This window comes from Pleurodeles waltl, chromosome 9, assembly GCF_031143425.1.
Source record: "Pleurodeles waltl isolate 20211129_DDA chromosome 9, aPleWal1.hap1.20221129, whole genome shotgun sequence".
In the NCBI taxonomy this organism is placed as follows: domain Eukaryota; kingdom Metazoa; phylum Chordata; class Amphibia; order Caudata; family Salamandridae; genus Pleurodeles; species Pleurodeles waltl.
In genome coordinates, this window is record NC_090448.1 from 68189534 (window position 1) to 68205478 (window position 15945).

The following is a 15945-nucleotide window of genomic DNA, read 5'->3' on the forward strand; positions in this document are numbered from 1 at the left end:
GGAAAAGAATGAGTGCCAGTGCTCCTAGTTCTGCTCAGAAGCCCGCAGCCGGTGCAATTAAACACCGGAGCTCCGAATACCACGGCTGGTATAGCTTGTCATTGTAGAATGGTATGGTATGGATTTTCCTCTTATGTTAAACAGTGTGATGTGGTATACTATGTTGTTGTACAAAATGCATTTAATGTTTCGTTTTCTTTGACACCAGTTTTATGCAATGGGATTTTTAACAGGTAGTGCTGTGTTATGCTATGTGATACGGCATGGTATGTTATGGTATGGTAAGCTGTGGTTTGGTCTGGTATTGTGTTTCCTCTTACGTTGCATAATGTGGTATACTATTGTGTGGTATTGCATGACATTTATGTTTTTTGTCCCGGTACACTAGAATAGCATGGCATGGAATATTTGGCATTTAATGGTATGGTGTAGTGTGGTATGGTATGATGTGGTGTGGTATGATAATATATGGTATGGTGTTATATGGCATGGTGTCACCTGGTGTCTTACATAGTGTGGTATACATTTCACGTTTATGTTCAGGTACACTAAAGTATGATGCCATGGCGCTTGATATTACGTTATACTGTATGACAAAGTGTGCTATGCTGTTTATTATGGTTTGATCAGCTATAATCAGGGGCGGCTCCTCCATGAGAGCGGAGGAGCGGAGGAGCGTCGCCCCTCCCCCCGCCAGCAGCAGCAGCTGCAAACCTTTTCAAGAAAATGATAATAAACTGCGTTTATTATCATTTTCTTGGAAAGGGGTGGGCCACAGGCTGTGACGAGCACTTGATGGGAGTGTACAGAGCACTCACCTCAGAGGGCGCATGTGTATTTGGCTGGCCATCTCGAGCCGGACTGGAGAGAGCCTGCACAGGCTCCCAGTCTGCCTGGGAGAGCCCAAGCTGGGCACTCCCAGCCAATCCAGACGCTACTCTGAGCAGCATCAGGATTGGTGCAGGGCAGGCTGGGAGCCTGTGCCTCCAGAGGAGCGGATGGAGCGGTGGCAATGGCGGTAAGCGTTTTTTTAAATTATTTTTTTAGTTAATTATTTAATTTTATCCCCGACCTTGCCACCGCCGCGACCCACCCACCCCGTGCGCCTTCCCGCCCCGCCCATTCTGCTGGCTATGATACTCTAGAGCATGGATACTCAAAGTACGGCCCGCGGGCCTCATGCGGCCCCTCTGACTTTTACATGCGGCCCCTCGGGCAACTTGAGCACTGGGCAGCTGTTTGCTCAACTCCACACTAACAATAAAAATATCAAATAGACACACAATCATTTATTTCAAACTTATTTGGTGTTAAAGAAAAGAAGTAACTAGGGACTCCTGCACTTAACTTTAGAAACGCCTTCATTTTTAAAGACATCCTGCAGCACAAGTGTAAAACCAAGACAGTCTCTTCAAAATTAAAAAAGTGTATTTAGTTAACATTCAGAACATTTTTGCCTTAGTACAATTTATTTTATCAGTGCATTGAGATGTATTCATTTAAAAGTGATAGTTTTCATACATACATTATTTCCTCTACCCTGAGACATCATCAATAGTAAATTAAAGAGGCAAGCCACTTGATATGTGCACTTTATGGGTGGCCTGGGTTCTTATCATACATTAACAACATTATAGTTTAATAAATCAAACATAGAAGCAGGTTTTGTGCAGCGCACGCCATGAATCATGTATTTCAAAGTCATCTTAAATGTGATAATGTAGAAGTGGGTAAGCTGCGATTAATTCCAGGTTTTCTGGTTTCCCATTGTTTTTTTTCAGCCACTAGATGTATATCATTTGCTTCTCTTACACCTACCTTGCCACCAATCCCTCCAGCTACCCCACCCGACCGCCAGTGCCCTGACATCAATGCGGCCCCAGGCACGTCACAGACCAAACTTTTTGGCCCCTGGGAAAATGTTTGCGAGTACCCATGGAGATAATGTCAAAGGTGAATTCCAGGAGAACAGCGTCACTATCACTCTGAATGTTAAACAATCAGAATGATTAACTACTTTCCAACACTTAACACTGAGCTAATTTAATACTTAACTGAAAATACATAACTATAAGTAGAGCACGTCCTTTATCTTTTTTTCTCTAGGGCATTGACATTTGAAGAAAGGGCATAGATACATGATCTTCCAGAAAATATCATGTATTTTGCCCCTAAAGTAAATAATAAACTCATTTTATTCCATATTGGTACCTACCATTAGGGTTGTCAGAGGGTATACTGGGTGTAGATACATGCATGTATCAGGACCCACAAACGCACAACTATGTGGTTATTCCCAAATATTTTTAGACAGTGTCCACCCTCAAATATGCTCTTTAATGTACTCATGTCAAGGGCAGGATTAAATGCATATTCTGAGTGGGAAAGAGGATGAACCACCCTCATAATTTTTGGGGGAATATGGACAAGACTTCTCCAAGTGTAAAGGATCTTACCAGTATATAGAATTAGGGCAAAAACCATTTGCGACTCTCACAGATTTCCTGGAGTAGTTGTGGAATATGTTGTGGATTCCATGATAGTCAGAAATTTATCCCAACCATAGACGTAAGGCTATGAGTGTAAACAGATCAGGTAGTTTTGCACATGTAGGTTTGCTACAAGTAAATGTACTCATACTCTTCTGAGTAGCTTTACTAGTTTGGGCTATTCACTATTTACAAGTTTAATGTTACTGAAAAGTGTATACTGAGGGTGGGGCCAGTAGAAATGTCAAATATGACCATAAATGTACTACTAGTAGTGACTTAATGACCATATTTAATGTTATACACAGCTGGCAGAGATCTCTCCATGGTAAAATATAGAGAAAAGTAAAAAACTTTATTAAACTTTTTTTTAAATTAGAAAAGCTATGTTAAATACTGTTAATTAAATATATATAGTTTTTAAACTGTAGAACAGTACAATAAAGTTATAGCATTAATAACCTAAGTTTAAGTTAAAAATGTATTATTTTTGATATATTAAATTAAACTAAAACCATGTTTTCTGAAGTTTAAATAAAATAATCCCATCTAAAGTATATAACAGATATACTTCTATTAAGTACTCAAAATTATTAAAGATGATGTATAGAATTTGTTAAAATATTTTTTAATAACTATTAGTGTTACATTCGTTTTTCAATTTAAAAAAGGTTAATACTATAATTTAAAATAAAATAATGTTTCATCTGTAGAATTTTTTAACATTAAATAAAATGTATTTACATTTTTTAATAGTTCCAAATGTTAATGTATTCAACATTGGTGCCTGCAGGGTTTTATTTTGAGTTCCTATCTCCATTCATTTCTATGGGAGAGTTATAGAGTACCAGTGATTGGCCAAGTATGGTGCTGGATTTATTCTATCGCTGAGCAGGAGTACATTTGCAACTGTTTTTTGAGTCATTTTTAGTTGTAGTAACTATAGAAGGGCGGTTTGTGAATAGCAACAGGATTACTGTTTTGTGGGTGGGTATTTGACTCTCCCTAAACTCCTCTGTAACCCTTCCTAAACTCGTAGTTAGACCTTCCTTAATCCCTCCCCATAAGCCGTAAGTGTTTCACATCTTTCAGTCACTCCTCTTTGTCCCATCCACAATTACTAATAAAATGCACTAAGGCAGCGATCTCCACACAGAAAGGTTAGGCGAGGGGGAGGCATAGACTTACACACCTAGGTATGTGACTAGCATTTTCTAGTAAATTTGTAGTTCTATTCTAGTACTACAAATATGCTACAAAATGCAGATTGTGAATAGGCCCCAATAGGTTTTGTTAATTAGACCTCAGACCTACAGAGGCTGTAGGATCAGAATAGTATCTCAAAGCACAATACCCAATTCCCATTAGGTGCACATTGTATGTATATGATCTTGTGTTGTTTTGCCACAATCTTGTGTTGTTTTGCATCATACCATTAATGTGCAGCCCTGTTGCTTTCTAACTAGGTTGTCTCCTACAAATGATAATACAAAGCTTAAGGCCGCTCAGACTACTAATAAGCTACAGACAAGTGTTCCACCCTTCTCTTCGCCATTGGGATTCTCTATCTCTGCAGAAACGTCCATGTTGGAAGTCAACATTGCACAGGATTAAAGCGCTATACACAAATGCCAATTCACTTTGTTTCCAAGACACTGTCTAGTTGTGGAGATGGGGTACCATCAAGGAGAGCTTGTTTAATACCATCATGCCTCATACAGGTGTCTCTCCATATGTGTGAGTGTGAGCAATTATGTGAATTGTTAGACATGGCATTGAAAAGACAACAAATTCTTGAGTCACTTTTGCCTGTTGACTTACAGTATTACATACAAGCTATATAATTTTGATAGTGTTCTTGTAAGGCAGGCTTATCGAATTCCTGTGAGTGTTCCTTTAGGAATGCATTGTGACCCCCGAGGATGCAAATAAGTCGAATGAACTTCAAGGCAACCATTGGAAGATGCTTGGGCAACCTGACATATACAATGTTTTGCTGCAGGGATCAGTGTGATGGCCATGGGTTAGTATTCTTATAAAGAATTGCCATTTAAAGCCCTGTTTCAAATTGAGAAGACACCAATGGACCGCCTAGCTATGATCTCATTATGTCTCCATCGTTGGAATTGAATTCGTCAAAATACGCCATTCAGGCATTGAAACATTAGATAGTTTCCAGTCAAGTTGGGCTGAAATTCCCCTCTGAAATCTGGTCACTTTGAATGCTGATTTCTTCTTGGCTTGCACTGCTGTCTGTTTTCTGATTGGTCATCGAGGAATTTCCCTCTATTAGAAAGAGATTAAAAACTATCATATCAGTCAAGAGATAATCCAAATTATTCTTACAATGCCAAATCATGTTAGCACGAATATCACAACCTGGAATCCAAATTTAAATTTAGAAAGTTCCCAAAGATCACCAACACTTAGGCCCATATTTATACTTTTTGATGCAAATCAGTGCCAGGGCAGATTTGCGTCAAAATATTTACCGCCGGCTAACGCCATTCCAACGCACCAACCAGGTGCCTTATTTATGGAATGACGTTAGCCGGCGCTGCGGCCTGGTTAGCATCAAAATAAATGACGGTAACCAGGCAGCGGAGGCGAAGGGAAGACTGGGGGTTGTGCGCCAAAAGATGGTGCAAGTCAGGTTAGAGTCAAAAATATTGGCTCTAACCTGACTTGCTCCATTTTTTTATTTACAACCCCCATGGAAATGACTCCTGTCTTAGCAAAGACTGGAGTCATGCCCCCCTGCCCAGTGGCCATGCCCAGGGGACTTCTGTCCCCTGGCCATGGCCATTGGGCACAGTGGCATGTAGGGGGGCCCAAGTTAGCCCCCCCATGCCACTTTAAAGAAAAAAAATATATACTTACCTGCACTCACCATGGATGGGTCCCCCCTTCCATTGGTGTCCTTCAGGGTTGGGTAGGGTGGCAGGGGTGTCCCTGGATGCAGGGAAGGCACCTGTGGACTGCTTCCATGGTCTCCCACCATGGAAATGAGCCCAAAGGTCCCTTAACGCCTGCCCTGACCTAGGAGTTAAAAAACGGCACAAATCCGGCTGGGCGCCATGTTTTAAGGCCCGCTTCCTCCTGTGCGTCATTTTGACGCCGGAGGACAAATAAGGCACACATGCCTTAGAGTAATCTTTTGCACAGGAACGCCTACCTTGCATGTCATTAGCGCAAGGTAGGTTTTCACGTCCAAAAAATGACTCAAACTCCATACCTTTGGCGATAGACGGGTCGAGCACCAAAGTATAAATATGAAGTTAAGTTTGCGTAAAAAAATATGATGCAAATCCGGCGCAAACAGAGTATAAATATGCCCCTTAGTGGCAATACCGAAGTACATTTAAATGTGCTGGTCTTCAAACTACCACGTGGCAATGCCCACGTGATGCTCTTTATAGCTATCCTAGATGCGGAACGATGAACCCACTGCACCGATCCTGTCTACCGCGTCATCGCCCAAGGATAGGCCACCAACCCACCTGTATGTTTTATTCACAATGACAGCCGGGCGCACACAGGCGCTATCAGGTTCCACAGAACATTCCAGAGCACGCATCACATTTCCCTTCCGATCTCAGAGGACACAAACCAGGACCGTCGAATCCCATGGAGACGAGAATAGGAAAGGAATACATTTCATTTTTGGGGAAGAAAAAAACAGAGCAGCTTTTGTTCTTTCCACCAGTCTCTTTGACATAAGCAATGGCGGCTGACACGATATGCTAATTAATGCCACAGAGAACATTATGAGCACCCGAGATAAAATCAGAAATCCAAAAGGAGCTGAAAGTAACCAGACAAGAAGTGCGTGTTTTTTGTCTTTATTTCTTTCGTGGGCTTACTTCTTGTTTAACTCCAGGTGCCATTGTATTTACCTGCTGTTATAAATGTTTGTATGATTATACGCGGGGGACTTTCCTTCTGCCCCCTCTAAGACTTAAATCTCCCTTTTTTCTTAAATTGTGGCCATTGTTTTGATAGGTTTAGTGTTTCCTCTGAACTATCTGGCTGCCATCGGTACAAAGTTTTGTCTATTGCATTTGGGTAATATGAGTTAAGGTGTACTGTTTACAAACTATTGGTGTCGCCATATTGTTCGCGTAAAAGAGGAAGGGCCAGTGTCAGAGAAGAAAGGACATCATCCAATGTTGTCATGGTACAATAATGAGATATACAGACCTTCATGCAACAGACATGTCCGCTGATGACCTGTTGGCCATCTTCAATGAATAGGATCCTGGGTCAACGAGACACAAGGGCAACATTTTGTGGGCACCGGGGCAGTGTGGAGGTCTGTCAGAGATGGAAAGGCTACTTTGGTTTCTGTAGTCAACTCTTTCTAGGATGGAACAGATTTTCTATAAACTTAATATGTGGGGCAAAGGAGCTGCCATCGCAAAGTTGTAACCTCTGGATGACCTGTCATTACAATTGGTCAGCTTGTGTCTGGAGATAGTTGGTAAATTACTATAGGTGTCCGGCTCTGGCCATCTTTGTCTATTGAGTCCACATCGTTGACAATGTCTGTAGGTTTCTTGGTGTTAGCGTCACTGTTATGAGATTTTGTTTCACAGAATCAATTTATTGGCTGGATCGGTAGATTTCATGGTATCACTTGGTGCCCAGCAGTATGAATGTTGGAGCGGTGGCAGTGTTGATCGGAAACTAGGAAACTAGGAAATGAAGCTGAATGGGGTTGTGGCTGCTAGGTCACACAAAAAGTCCAACCAGATATTTACTCCTCCTAAGGTTGTTGACTGCCAATAGTGGGGTGGGCGGCTGTACGGGATCTTCAATACAGCACACTCAGAACTTTCCATCCCAAGACAAAGAGGTCATGCTTTTGTTCCCCAAAATCTCACACCAGTGGGTGACCTGTAAACCCACCTGCTTATGTGACAGGTAGTGACATCACATGACCTTTGAACCTGTTCCATGACATTGGAAATCTTATCACCAAGGGGAAATCAGAGTAAACGGATATAAAACATCCCAGAACATAAGGTACAAATAGGTAGCTTGCGGAAGCATGCTGATTGTATATCACTGTGGTGAAATACCCAACGAAGAGTAGTCAGTTCCACTGGCTCAGACAACCAATTGGCTTTTTTTCCTGCTCACAAAGAGCTCTCATTAACATTTCACAACCATAGTGTGCACTCCTACATGTTGCACCAGTCTTTTCACAATGCAGTATAGTAGATGAAGTTCTGTTTATTCAAATTCAGTATATTGCAACAATGTTGACCTCTAAACCTTATCTCCAAAGCAAGAGTCCTCTGATAATCTTGCAATTTAGGCCTTTTGTGAGGTGAATCTCAAACTCATGCGTTCCACCCCCTGCCCCTCCCAACTACAAAATCAAAATTACAGAGCCACGTGGAGGCCTATGGCACGCAACCCTGCATGGAAATGTCTGGGCCACTGGACCCGCCGCTTCTCTATCCAGGCCCAACACTCTGGAACCAGGGCCGGTTCTAGGATTTTTGGGGCCCAGGGCAGAAAAGAATTCTGTGACACCCCTCTAATTCGCATACACATTCAGGGCCGTTTGCATCTCAATAGATATGTCTGTGTGGGAGTGGGATGGGGGGTTGCAGATGCAACCGGAAGAATGTGTCTCCTTGCAATTGGGGTGGGCCCCCTAGCAGCGAGGGCAGGGAAGGGGACCCCTTCCCATGAGCCCAATTGCAAGGAGACAGCTTTCCTGCAGTGGCCTGGCTGTTCGCACTGGTGTGGGGCCCTAAGTTAGTGGGCTGAGTATGGGGCCCTGGGCAGATGCCCACACTGCCCATGCCTAATGCCAGCCCTGTCTGAAACAAGCTCATCTCAAAATCTGTGTGCCCCCCACCCTCCTCTCCTCCAGGTAGATCTTATGATTCTACCCAGAACATCCTAGCAATTCCAGCCAGACACCCCCTTTTTCCCTTGCTTGTTACACACAGTGAAACCTCAGGTTTACTGTAGGTATTTGAACCCCATCTAACATATGTGCTGCACATCAGAGTGTAATTCAGAGATACCCTTCCAACCAAGCATAAACTACGGGACACTGTGCCACCCATTCCAACAAAGGCTCCTCAGGAGCATAGGGCCAGATGTAGCAAAGGTTTTTACCCATTCTGTGTCTATGGGAAAAAGTGTTTGTACATATGGCCCATAGAGCGCTATAGAAATGCAACTACAATATAACACAATCGTGCCTACATCTGATGTTGGAGTTTTACAGCACTGCTGATGAAGATATTTTTATATTCTGGCGCGGAGCACCACATCTCCGATACAGGCCATCAGACTAGAGCATGCTTGGCTGAGGATCACCAGTGACGTGTTCTGCTCTGCTCTGAAACACCAGCCAGACCCCCAGAGGTGCTGCTGGAAACATCTGTGGATGCAGCAGGTCTACAAGCCTGTGGGAACATTCAGAGGAAGGCTCCTGGGCCATCGTGACCGGCTCAATCATGTGCAGCTGCTGAAGACACCCTGATGGGTGAGGCCAAGTCAGAAGTGACAAACCTCCAAGGTCACACCAAGGACACAGGAGAGGCAGAGGGTGTGAAAACAGGCTCCTCCAGTGTCACGGTTTATGCATGTGGTTTTGACATTTAAGGCTATGCTTTGGAGGGGGCTAAAAAGCCTTCTCCAATGGTGTTATCACAAACCTTCTGTTTGAATCACAAGTTCAGCCAAATCGGTAACTTTGTTAATGACAAAGGTTTCTTCTTAACCAATAGTACTCATTTTAGCGACCTTGGAAAGATGAAAGGCTGGGTGAACCTGCTAGGATTTCAACCTGGGACACTGATTTCTCCTTTGAGTGTATCAATCCACTGAGCCACCAGACTTGGCTTCGTATGGAAACAAATGTGACTTCATCCATAAACACTGTCTGAACCTGGGGTTCTCTGTTTCCAAGTTTGAAGTGCTTCTCAGCCGACATATCCATCTTTTCTCTAAGTTCAAATAACTGCCCCCATTTGCAGTACTGTAGAGTCTCCGGCTCCCACTTTGTGTACCCATTTACTCTATGAATACACCCATCTCTCTCCATGGGAACTCTGTATGTGATTATCTCTGCCCCAGCCGTACCACGCTTTCTTATAAATAACGTTATCAGATTCAATAAATAGCATCTATTATGAGTATGCACTAGACATTTTTCCTCCAGTAAACATCAGCAAGTATGACCTGCAATATTTATCCGTGTTAATCCCAAAATTCATAATTCCTGAACTTGCTGCAGCAGGAGTTACCTCACATATTGGAATTTATCGTGCCAGCCTTAATTAGGGATTTAGGGCCTGGTTTTAACTCTGTCCATCAGAGTCGCAGAGGACATCACGTCGGCCTCCCTGCTGGACTGAGGACCGTCATGTTTAGAGATCATTGCTGGCCCATTAGTGATCAGTGTGTTCACAGAAGATGCCGTCACAGTGGCTCCTGCGAAGGCATTGAAAGTTTAGTGTCTGGCCACCTAAAACAAGACAACAGCAAACAATGTTTTTGTTTTTCAAAGACAAACTCCCAAAGCCCGAGATGGTGCGGAAGTCTGATATCCTTTCTCCAGCAGCCCCTACCCCAACAGGCCGTGGGATCAAGTTTCCACCTGAGCCAGCTGGGGTCACAGCCGTAGAAAAGCTTGCAGTCCACCAGACTCAGAACAGGGTGGGCAGACTAAATATTTGAAGGACAGAGTACTGTATCAGATCTGTGATGGGGTACCCTGTCCCCCAAACTCTAAACCATGCCCTTTGTCTTTCCCTGAAAAGTCTGTCCCATCGAGTCCATGTCTAGAGCCAATCTTCTGCTGTAACATGTTCATCTCCATCACTTCCTTCATTATGTTAGGACATCATTATTTACAGAGGGGGGCTAACATCAGTAAACTAACTCAGTGCTGAGAACCACATAGTAAAACCAGGAAATTTCCAAAGCCCAAAAAAGTGGAGAGCTAAGATGTAATATTTGTTCTTGAGCAGAGAGGGTGTGAAAGCCATTATGACAAGTCTCAGTCACCCTTTTCTGTTTTACAAAACATTTGAACTCATGGAAGTATTCAAACGGTTCTTTTATACCTCTACCTTCTCCAGTCTAGATTGGTCACATTTAAATTTTCTCATCGCTGGCCTCCTGATTTCCCAGACTTTCTCTGATTTGTATTTGTTCTTCATGGGGTGCAGTCTCCTGAACTAGACACAGTCCGCAGGTTGTCTTAGTGTCTGACACACTTTTTAGATTCCATAGTCGTGGGAGAATGTAATGAAGTGGCAGGCAGAAACTGACATGGCATGACCTTTCATCACCCATTACATTTCAAGATGTGGCAGGTTTTGACCCTGATGACATCACGGGCAGTGTCTAATCCCCCCACCCCCAGAACCTGCAACAAAGGCCTCAGAAAGCCTATTGCATGAATCCCGCCAGGTGAAACCAATATTTATTTCTAATTTTTGCACCCAGTACAATGTCATTACTACTAAGAAGAACTCGGTGACTTTTGTACCTTGCTGTTGGCGCATTTCTTTGTACATTTAAAGTGGCGGTGTCCCAGGAGTACAGTATACCAATTCAATTTATGGACCTTCATGGGGACAATTCATTAACTGTTATCTCCATAGGGAGTCTACTGGTGGGGGTTTCGGAGTGGGGGCGGGGAGGAAGGGGCCAGAGCGATCCCACAGACTATCACCCTATGCCTAAGCCGCGAGACCCTGATAGGAACAGCAGATCACTTACAATAGGTGTCTCCAGTATCCAGTAGGTGGTTTGTAACCTTTTGACATCTATTGAATTATTCCACTTGTAGCTTGGAACTAGTACTTGGTGTTTAATTCAGTTTGTTGATTTCGATTGGTCTGTTTATATAAGCAGGCACAATTGGCTACATTTCCCACATAACATATGTAGTCCAGTGGTCAGACACTGGATTCCGTAGAGATCATTTGTAACTGGTCAACTAGAACGTCCTTGAGTGAAATTAGGTCTGCTCGCTCACAGTGTGGCAGCCCCATAATACGGTGCACTGCTTGGAACTATGTACCAGCCCTACAGGGTCTGCCCACTTAGGCGTGCACATGACTTGATTTACAAGTGTAAATTCATCATGAAATTCATAGACCTGAGATTTCACTAAAACGTGATTTATTACCACCTAATATTATACCAGCATTGCATGTGAGTAAATCTCAGAGGGAAGAGGTGTGGCCACTTCTACGGGGGGCACCTTGTCACCAAGTAGGTGGGCATCAACAAATGTGCACATCCATGGGTATTCATAAACATCTGCATGAAGTTTCCCTCCATCAATACTCTTGTATAAGTACTAGATGTGATATTGCTAAGTGCAGGAGCCAATGTATATTTGGAGTGGGAAAGTGGGGGAAATACCCCAAAAAATGGTTGGGGTATAAGGGAAGAGGTTTCTATATGTGGGAATATTTTCCCCATAGAACAAAGGAAAATAAAGGTGAAATGCTATTTTTCATTACATTTAGGCATATGTAAATGTAGGGTCTCCAGGCACGCGTCGTCGGGTAGGTTCAACGTGGGACTGATTGAAGTTTAAATAATTCTTCTTTGATTTGAGACTGACATGTGCCTATGATGCCTTTTCTCTACCGTGGGAGGGGCGACCATTCGACTAATTGACGGTGACAAGTAGTCTTCGGTCAGTAAGTGACTTGTTAGCACTTATTTTTCTTTACACTAGGAGAAGTAGTTGTCTAGGTCCTGATGAAGCGCCAAGGGATCAATTTTTTGACCACCGTGGCGCGAAACATGTTGACCATTTTTTGTTAGGATTGGGTACTCTACCTTCTCTCCTTTCATGGAGTATAATGGGACATTGTTCCCTGTGTTTACTCCTCTAGCTTCCTTTTTTAATCTTGGCCTGTTCCTTCTTTTCTGAGTTATTAAAATATGATGTCTGAGGCACAGAGCCAATTTTAAATCACCCGTCTCTCCTACACTTTTGTCTTTTTGCCAGTATTTTCCGCAGACTCACTTATATCTGCTGGAAGATCTTCAGTTGAGTACCACCACTTTGATTGGGGTGGTCCGCCAGACATTGCAGTGCTGGTCTGACGAGGAGATTGCCCAATGATGATACCCAGCATCCTAGTAGATGCTTGAGGGCTTTCCTGACAACACTGGTACATCCCTATCTCTTTTTCTTTTTGTCGTGGAACAGTGTACTCATTTTTCTATAGGTTCAGGTTTTGGGAGACCGTACACTGGACCATAATTCTCCCAGCCCCTTTCTCTTTTTGATATGTAAATGTATGCCAAGTGCATTTTATGCTTGCATAAATAGACATAAATGCATTTTTTGCGCCAGGGGAAGCATATGGTAGGTACCACGACCCACATCTTAATACTTGGACAGTTGGATAAAAAGAAGAATTGGGAACATAGCCACAATTCTCCAAAATCACCCATCAGTGGAAGTGATATCACAAGGCATATGGAATAGAATTACATATCTTTGTCATTTACCAGTAAATCCTCAGTCTTCCACCAACCGAAGGCCACAGGATCCCCTGAGAGAAAATAAAACAGACCTCAATAATAATAAAAAAAAAGGCATTTGTGGTAGCAAAAAATGAGCATGAAAGAGCATCATTGTTCATTGCCCTCTTTAAGAATCTATTGTCCAGAAGCTAGCAATTTGAGATTTCCAAATAGAAGGTTCCCTTTGCAAATGATCCTGCTACCAGTTGGAGGGTTTCAGCCGAGGGTCATATCCCTTAAAAGCCATTGTGTCCCTCAAAGCGATAAAAGTTAGAAACGCCAGAAAAATGTAAACATTCACGGTGATTCATTCAAAATGATTTTGGGCCACGTATCCTCATTCAGGGAAACGTAAGGAAGGAGTTTAAGGTAGGGGAAAGAATTCCTTGAAGACAAAGAGAGGGTAGTTTGATTCCTAGAAATCTAATCAAGGGGTCTTAGAAAGGATTAGATCACCTAGAAAGTTAAAGAAATCAATAGAGGGTTTAGGTAAAGTGGTTGGATTAAGGAAGCGTTATGAAAGTGGTTTGACTACTTAGGTTGGTTAGATTTCTTACAACTTCAAGGCTGGGGGTTAGAATACCTGAAGTTCTTATCAACTGATATGAGTTATCTGGGGGGAAGGGGCTCAGAATTCATGGAAACACAAGGATGGGCCAGTGTTTTAATGCAAAATGAGGGGTTGCTGCTGCAGAATATGATGAGGGGCTTTGAGTCTCCCATATCTCACAGATATCAATTGACTTTGTGCTGAATGGGGCACCCTTGAAGTGTTGGTGGGATCCTGTGGGGTTGCCCCCCCTGAACCCCAGGGCCTGCATTACATCTCTGGGATAAGCTTAGAATACCTACAAATCTAACTAAGGATTTCAATTCTTAAGGCTATTAAAATGTTTACAAATTTACAGGAAGGGTTTGAATGTCTGACAAACTTCTGGCCTTTTGACAACCAAAGAAAAATTAAACTGTGCCTGTCTACTTCACCAAAGTGACTCATGCACAAAGGCAGTGATCTTCAAACTGAGGGGCGAGCCGGTCTAGGCAGGACTCATGTGATCCCAGGGGAGGGGGTGGGGAGGGGGTGGTGGGAGGAGGCTCTGGCCAAAAGAAGCATTATGCAGATAACAGGGCTTTGTTTTAAGCAGAAAAACATTGATTGCATTTTTAAGAACGTAACAGAATTTAACTGCAATGTTTAAATAAGTCTAGACATATTTAAACATTTCCAACTTAATAGAATAATCGTGAAAAATTTGGAGGGAGGGCTCGATTATTTTTTTCCTCGGGGGAAAAGGGGTGGGGGTGGGTGGAGGGCACGGCATTAAAAAGTTTGAAAACCACTGCCCTAAGGTAATATTTATTCCAATTGAGTAACTGAGTAATTTCCTTTGTACACTTGCCTCTCCAGGGGTACCATTAGCAGTCAAGATGCAGTTTACTGCTAATTTACCTTCTCAACTATTATATTGCTCATGTCCAGGATAATATAATGCTGCTATGTAAGTTTTTAAATAAATATCATTGCCTGTTGATTTCGGTCATTCGTTAATCCCTACGACTCCATGAATTTGTCATGCACACCATAATGTTTCACATGTATGAGGCTGTGTCCTTGGTCTTCAGAGGATTTTGGATGTTTTACATATGCTTCTTAGGTCAAACCTGTATAGAGCATCCCTCCTCCAACCTCTTTTCATCTCACTCAAAGCACTGGGAAAGTGGTGATTCAGTGGAAATACAAAAGGCGAGGTAGAGATTTGAGGTCAGTAGGCAGTGATGGGCCTGGTGAATCACATCTTATTTGAAAAACTGGTATGAACGTGAACATGTTGGAAACATTAGAATGTCTCTTTTTAGACCCCGCGTTCCACGTGAATAAGTGCATCTAAAATGAGCTTCTGGTTTGTGGAAAACACCGATAGTGAGCCTGGCCTAGTTCTTTAATGGTGTTATCTACTGCTTTAAATCACAAATCACATATCTTGTAATCTGTGGGAACATCAGGACTCAAACTGTATTGTATTGTATTGTAATCGTATTTATATAGCGCTTACTACCCCTGACGAGGCGTTGAAGCGCTTTTCGATGAGTAGCACGCTACTCCGGTATCCAACAAGAATTAGTGATGGATTAGTATAATTTAATAAGGAGTACAGTTTTAGTATTATTATGAGTTAATTTGAGTTGCGGATATGAGAGTTTGTTAGTTAGATTGACTGGAGTAATGGAGGGGTGGAGGAGGAAAGAAATCCAGAAGTGTTAATTGGGAGTTTATCCTTCATTTACTCAATCCAAAGGCTTGAGATGAATAAAAGGGGAGCCGAGGGGAAAGAGGATGTGGAAGGGTTAGGGAGAGCATAGTAGCAGAGTGAGATGAATGCAGGAGAATTTAGTGGGGTTGTGTGGGAGGTCACAGAGGTAGAGTGAGGTTTGGTGAGTTAGATGTGGAGGTGGAGGGATGAGCTTAGGCAGAGATATTTAGGAGATGAAAATGGTCGAAGGGATTTGGGATGAGTCCGAGTGAGAAATGGAGGCATGCAATGATCCACAAACATGCCAGGCACAGAAACAACATATACACATACATACACATATATATATATATTTATATACACACACACATGAATACACACACATATGCACATACAATACATAATTAGAATCATGGGTAAAAAATACTTAGTCTGACAGGTTTAAAGGAGTGTGTGTGTATTTTATTGTTATTGGTTTAGTTTCTGTAAAATGAGCATCGTGGCCTACCCAACCGGAGTATTTTCTACGAGTATGTCAGTAAGCATAACCTAGCATGTTTTATATGCCCCGTTTATATTGTACACTAAGGGTCCATGATGGGCCACGGGGTAAAAAACGTCTCCAGCAACCTTGTGTTCCTTTGGCAATGTGATTGCTACTAGTGCGTCTTTGT

The 15945-nt window shown here is 42.6% G+C and overlaps 1 protein-coding gene and 1 long non-coding RNA gene across 2 annotated transcripts in view; one reads left to right on the plus strand and one right to left on the minus strand.

The window, feature by feature from the left end:
* Positions 1-15945, plus strand: part of PLXND1 (plexin D1) — a 281158-nt gene that overhangs the window by 50864 nt on the left and 214349 nt on the right. The window lies entirely within an intron of this gene.
* Positions 4729-15945, minus strand: part of LOC138258961 (uncharacterized) — a 93262-nt gene continuing 82045 nt past the window's right edge. The window contains exon 3 of the long non-coding RNA XR_011198612.1: positions 4729-4775. This is a non-coding gene — a long non-coding RNA (uncharacterized lncRNA). The remainder of the gene's footprint in view (positions 4776-15945) is intronic.